The sequence below is a fragment of the Chanodichthys erythropterus genome, chromosome 10 (assembly GCF_024489055.1).
Source record: "Chanodichthys erythropterus isolate Z2021 chromosome 10, ASM2448905v1, whole genome shotgun sequence".
NCBI lineage: Eukaryota > Metazoa > Chordata > Actinopteri > Cypriniformes > Xenocyprididae > Chanodichthys > Chanodichthys erythropterus.
The window spans coordinates 2,076,553-2,083,745 of record NC_090230.1 but is presented as its reverse complement, the minus strand read 5'-3'; positions in this window follow the sequence as shown (position 1 = coordinate 2,083,745).

The window sequence follows — 7,193 nt, the reverse complement described above, 5'->3', positions numbered from 1 at the left end:
AATGCTTTTTTCCTAATTCTCCCAGCTCTTTCAACCAGACAGCAATATTTCAAATGCATTAAAAGTATAGTAGAAATAACAAGATGATACATAAAATATATAAAATACATTAAAAATGAAATAAAAACAGGAAAATGAATTAAAAGAATAAAAAGATATTACATATAAAATAAAATGCAAACAGTTCGGACATAGCACAGTTCTCAATCAGCAAATGCATAGATAAAAAGTTTTGAGTCTGGATTTGAATGTGGCTACAGTTGGAGCACACCTGATCTCTTCTGGAAGCTGGTTCCAGCTGCGGCTGGTATAACAGCTAAAAGCAGACTCTCCTTGCTTTGAGTGAACCCTTGGTATTTCTAAATGACTTGATCCTGATGATCTGAGTGATCTGTTTATATTCTATGAGCATATCTGCAATGTATTGAGGTCCTAGGCCACTGGGTGATTTATAAACAAGTAACAGTACTTTAAAATCAATTCTAAATGCAACTGGAAGCCAGTGCAAGGACCTGAGGACTGGTGTGATGTGTTCATGTTATCTGGTTCTGCTCAGAATCCTGGCAGCAGCATTCTGTACGAGCTGCAGCTGTCTTATGGACTTTTTGGGAAGACCAGTGAGGAGCCCATTACAATAATCCACCATGCTGGTGATGAAAGCATTACCAAGTTTCTCTAAATCTTGACTGGAGATAAAGCCTCTAATTCTTGCAATATTTTTGAAATGATAATATGCTGATTTAGTAACTGTCTTTATATGTCTACTGAAACTCAGGTCTGACTCCAAAATCACACCAAGATTCCTGACTTGATTTTTAGTTGTTTGACCCCTAGAGCAGTGGTTTTCAAACCCTGGGTCGTGACCCTCGGGTGGGTCGCGAGAATTAAAAAATGGCCAGTGATTTTTCTTTTTTTTTTACTAAAATAATTAATTCCGTTTTCTAATCATAATAATATTAATAATAATAACTTTGAATAGAAGTACACTGAAAAATCATTCAAATACATGCAAAATAAAAAAATAAAAAAATGATGATGATGCAACATCTTAGGTAGCGTGACATTAGTAGCCCGTGTTTAATTTATTTTATGCTGAACATGAGCAAGCCAAAGTCAAAAAGCATTTATGATTTTTTCACAAGAAAAAGAGACAGAGACCCCTTTAAATGAAGCAGCAGAAAACACAGCCAGTCGTCAAACCCTGCCGCAAACAGCGGAGATCAGCAGGGAAGATAACGAAGGCGATGCATGTGAACAGAGTAGCAGTACTTGCCCAGCAAAGAAAAAGCAGAAATCCGGAGTAAGGCCATATAAAGATGATTTTTTTGAAGTTTGGGTTTGTCAACTGTTTGGACGCACTCCGTGCTACAATACCAATGTGCGTAATATGCGGTGAAAAGTTGGCAAATGAACGTTTGAAACCAGCAAAGTTGGAAAGACATTTAAGTACACGCCATGCAGATCTTGCGGACAAACCATTATCTTTTTTTCAGAGGAAGTGTCAAGAAATTAAGTCATCAGCTCAGTTACTCAGCAGAAGTGTGACATACAATGACAAATTGCACTTATAAAGTTTCATATCGTGTTGCCAAAGAAAAAGCGCCACACACAATTGCAGAGCGATTAATATTGCCTGCTGCACTAGACATAGTTAATACAGTTCTGGATGAAAAGGCATCTGAAAAGCTAAAACTAATTCCTCTTAGTGACAATACGGTGTCACGTCGAATTGTGGATATTGCCCAGAATTTAGAAGAACAGCTCATAGCGAGACTGAAGTCAGCGAGGGATTTTGCTATTCAGCTGGATGAGAGCACTGACGTTGCATCAAGCGCTACGTTACTTGTTTATGTTCGGTACATTTGGCAAGGGGAATTTCTTGAAGATCTTCTGTGCTGCCTAACTTTGCCTTCTAGCACATCAGGAGCACATATTTTTGAACAATTAAATGCATTCATAACAAAAAGCGGTCTGGATTGGGCCAATTGCAAAGGCATCACCAGCGACGGGGCGGCCAACCTCATTGGCAAAAATAGTGGAGTTGTCAGAAGGATTAAGGATGCAGCAGGACAAAACATTGTTTGGTACCATTGTTTTATTCATCGTGAAGCGTTGGCATCAGAAGGAATCCCACCTGAGCTTGAAATAATAATGAGAGACACTGTCAAAGTTGTGAACTACATTAAAGGCAGTGCTCTTAATAGCCGACTTTTCGAGGCCCTGTGTGTTGAAATGGGAGCCGAGCACAAACATTTACTATTTCATACAGACGTGAGATGGCTGTCGAAGGGTAGGGTGCTCAGTTGAGTATACGAATTGAGGGATGAAATACGTGCTTTTCTTACTGATAAACTGTCACCTCTCGCAAGCCAATTCAGTGATGAGAAATGGCTTTTAACCCTTTCTTATCTGGCTGACATATTTTCTGTTCTAAACGAACGGAATCTAAAACTACAAGGACGGGAAGACAATATTTTCAGACATTGCGAACAAATTCAGGCTTTCCAAAAATCACTCGAACTCTGGCAGCTGTGACTCAAAACCGCGAGCTACTATATGTTCCCGACAATGATGAAACGCATTGAAGAAAACGATGTGCCCAACGAATCGGTCGCTGGCCTGACGCGTCTCATTTAGTCACATCTGGATGCACTGATGGGGAAATTTTCTTGCTACTTTCCCCAGGCGAAGTTCGATGAATTAAAAGACAAGCGGTGGGTGAAAAATCCCTTTGACTTTGAAACTCCAGATTCAGTTGCTGAACTGAATTTAACTCCTTCTGAAGAATCAGAAATGATCCAACTAACCAGTGACAACACTTTGAAAACTCGTCACAAAACAGAAAAATTGTCTTCGTTCTGGATTGGCCCCTTCACCGAGTATCCCATGCTGAGCAAAGCAAGCATTTTATTGCTACTACCCTTCACCACTACCTATATGTGTGAAACTGGATTCTCAGTTTTAACCAAAATGAAGACGAAACAACGAAACAAACTGAATGCTTCTCCGGACATGCGTGTTGCCCTCTCATCCTGCGAACCGGCTTGGGACCAAATTATGCAGAATAAGCAACCCACACACACTCGTTCGCTCCATCGGCAGCAACACACACACACACACACTCGTTCGCTTGTTCGCTCCATCGGCAGCAACAAACACACACATTAAAGAGTTCAGTGAACATGAGCCTTGTCTTCTTGTCTTCAAACGATAGTAGGCTTTTAATTGGTTAAAATTCTTATGATGGTTAATGGTTAACAGGTTAATGAGTATCCCATAGCTAGATCAAATTAGTGCAGAATCAACTTTGCATTGCAATTGCGTCAATGATCATCCAGTGCATGTGCATCATCAAAAGCAGTTGTTATTGTTATTCTTATGCTTGGCTTAAGAATAAGCCTATGGGTCACGTAAAAAAAAAAAAAAAAAAAAAAAAAAAAGGGTCGCTCTTGAAAAAGTTTGAAAACCACTGTTCTAGGGCGCCCCTGGTTGGAGCAGCACAACCTGACCATCTCCTGGAAGACGGGCGAAATCCTGAAGTGGGGCAACACCTGTTTCTCTCGCTGTCTAACTGAACTTCCTGTGCCATCTTCTCCATCTTCTGATCTCTCCCTCTGTGCAACTTCCATCGAGAGTCCAGTTGAACAACGCTCCATCGTCATCCCCAAGTGTTACGCCCCCTTCAGCGATGTCTTCTGCCCGCAGAGGGCTTCCAAGCTGCCTCCACACCGGGACTGTGCCATCGACCTGCTTCCGGGTGAACCAGTGCCGAAGGGTAAGATCTACCCATTATCCATCCCAGAGGAGAAGGCCATGGAGGATTACATCAAGGAAGCCCTAGCCCAAGAATACATCAGGCCGTCTACTTCCCCTGCTGCTTCCAGTTTCTTCTTTGTGGCTAAAAAGGACAGAGGCTTGCGGCCATGCATAGACTATCGCTCACTCAATAAAATCACCGTCAAGTTCAGGTATCCCCTTCCTCTCGTCCCAGCAGCCCTGGAACTTCTCCGTGGTGCCACTGTGTTTACGAAGCTGGACCTCCGCAGCGCGTACAATCTCATCCGGATGCGTGAGGGGGACGAGTGGAAGACCGCCTTCATCACCCCTACAGGGCACTACGAATACCTTGTCATGCCGTATGGCCTGGTCAACGCCCCCTCCGTATTCTGGGATTTCATACATGAGGTGCTCCGGGAGTTTCTCAACCGCTTCGTCCTAGTCTACATCGATGATATACTCATCTACTCCCAGAGCCAATCCTCACCCGTCTACGCCAGTTCCATCTATTCCTCAAAGCAGAAAAGTGTTCCTTCCATCAACCCACCGTCTCATTCCTCAGATACATCATAGACCACAGTGGCATCCGGATGGATGAGAGGAAGGTGGAATCCATCACCAACTGGCCAGAACCCACTACCATCAAAGAACTGCAACGCTTCTTTTGATTCTCTAATTTCTACCGTCGATTCATCAAAGACTACAGCTCCATCACCCATCCACTCACCAGCCTGCTCCGTAACAAGCCCAAGTCTCTGTCCTGGAACCCAGCAGCCACCAACGCATTCAACCGCCTCAAAGAAGCCTTCACCACCACTTCCTTGCTCGTTCATCCCGATCCTGAACAACCCTTCATCGTAGAGGTAGACGCCTCTACCACCGGAGTGGGAGCGGTGTTGTCGCAGCAGCAGGGGGCGCCAAGTAAACTCCATCCATGCGCCTTCTTCTCCTGCAAGCTCAGCCCGGCAGAAGTCAACTACTCCATCGGTGATAGGGAACTCCTAGCTGTAAAGCTTGCCTTGGAAGAGTGGAGGCATTGGCTGGAGGGAGCCAAACATGCGTTCCTGGTGCTAACCGACCACAAAAACCTGGAGTATCTTCATTCTGCAAAAAGATTAAATCCAAGACAAGCCCGTTGGGCCATGTTCTTCTCCCGATTCAACTACACCATCTCCTATCGTCCAGGCTCAAAGAACATAAAAGCCGACGCTATCTCCCGTCTCCATGCTCCAGAAGAAAAGATAGAAGAATCCGAGCCTATCATCCCGAGCTCACTCATTGTAAGCCCCATCACTTGGTCAGAGGAGACCATACCCTCCTCCAATGCCTCCACAAATCCTCCGCCGGGCTGTCCACCCAGCTTGCTCTACATCACCTGGACACGACGCACTCAAACCATCCACTCCGCTCACACGTCACTAGGCACTGGTCACCCGGGGGTCAATGAAACCCTCTCATTGCTAAAGGAACGCTTCTGGTGGCCAGGGATGGCATCAGATGTCAGAAGGTACTTGCAGGGCTGTCGGCAGTGCGCCATCTCCAAGAGTCCTCGTCATCTGCCAGCTGGGAAACTCCTTCCTCTGCCCGTTCCCAACCGACCATGGTCACACCTAGGAGTGGACTTCATCACAGACCTCCCTGTTTCTGATGGAAATACCTGCATCCTAGTCATCGTAGACCGTTTCTCCAAATCCTGTCGTCTCATTCCACTACGAGGATTACCCACTGCCATGGAAACCACAGAAATGCTCTTCAACCACGTGTTCAGGTATTTCGGAATACCAGAGGACATAGTATCAGACAGAGGACCCCAGTTCATTTCTAGAGTGTGGAAGGCATTCCATTCCCTCCTAGGTGTGGCCGTCAGCCTAACTTCGGGATACCATCCGCAGTCGAACGGGCAGACGGAAAGGAAGGTCCAGGAGATCGGCCGCTTCCTCCGTACCTTCTGTTATTAAAAGTGTCCAAGATGAGTCCACCAGTAGATACTCTGGCCATTGGGTTATTGCATAGAGTTTTTATTATACTAATAAACTGGTCACTGTTACAAGTTGCTGTGTAGGAATACACACGACGAGGAATAAAGATCAAAGAGTCAAACTTTACTAGGCAATCCAATGGAAGATACAGGAACAGAGGTTTACACACACAACATTTACAACGTAAGATAACTGACAACACTGGTGAGGAAGGTGACTGTTTATAAAGGGAGAGCAGATGAAGGTAGCCGAATGGAAGGCAGATGGAGCGGTTCGATGCCGACGACCCAGGCGACCGCAACAGAGCCACAGCGACGACCATCCAAGGGGGATGCAGGGATCCTGAGGGCTGAGGTGTAACTGGAGCGACTGAAGACGGCGGCAGAGCTTGAGGGAGGGCGAAGCTAGCTGGAGCAGTAGGGGTGGAGGGCCGGAGAGCAACGTACGGCCTGCAGGTCCATTGCTTAGGCGATGTGACGTCCGACCCTGGTGAAACCAACGGTCCGAGGCAGCTCCGCGAAGCCAATGGCTCGAAGGTCCCAGCAGACGATGAGGGAGGGAAAAGCGTAGGTGAAGGAGTCAGGGCAACGGGTCAAGGAGGAGAGATAAGGAAAGAGGAAAGAGATAAGGAAGGAGGAAAGAGAGGATGTGGGAGAGAGAGACTGGTAGGGATTAATGAGTCCACTATAGAGTTCAAAAAGCTGGGGAGCAGTATTGTTGTTAGCAAACTCTCAGTGACAGGTGGGTGGTGGGTGGGTGGGCCTACTGACCTGCTCTTCTCCGACACCTACTCCCTCTAAGCTGGATGGGACCACCGACTCTAACCTCTCCTCTGATTGAATCACTTCAGGCTCCGGGGTGATGTCAGACTCGGTCGCTCCTACTGGCGCGGGCTCTGACATCACGGTGGGTCGTCGTCTCCATCTGTGGTGGGTCTCTGGTTGAGAACTGGGTTCAGTGGGGTTCCGGATCGGGGCCGCTTGAACTCCAAGCACTTCAGCAGGGCTTCCTTCCAGTTCAAGCTGGTGGTATCTGGAAGATTGCAGGGTCCGTGGTAGTTCACCTTGATCCAGAATAGTTTCTTCAAATCTTAATCCTCCAGCTGGCTATGGATTGCAAGGTTAAAAAAACTGGGAAGTGAAAAACAAAAAATCGTGGCTCTCCAGAGCCTCATTGATGAATTTGGCCCATTCATTCATTAGGGTGGTCGGTTATTCTGTTACAAGTTGCTGTGTACATGACGAGGAATAAAAATCAAAGAGTCAAACTTTACTAGGCAACCCAATGGAAGATACAGGAACAGAGGTTTACACACACAACATTTACAATGTAAGATAACCGACAACACTGGTGAGGAAGGTGACTGTTTATAAAGGGAGTGCAGATGAGGGATGATCGTGAGTGTCTTCAGGTGCGGGTGGTGAAGATGACGTGCAG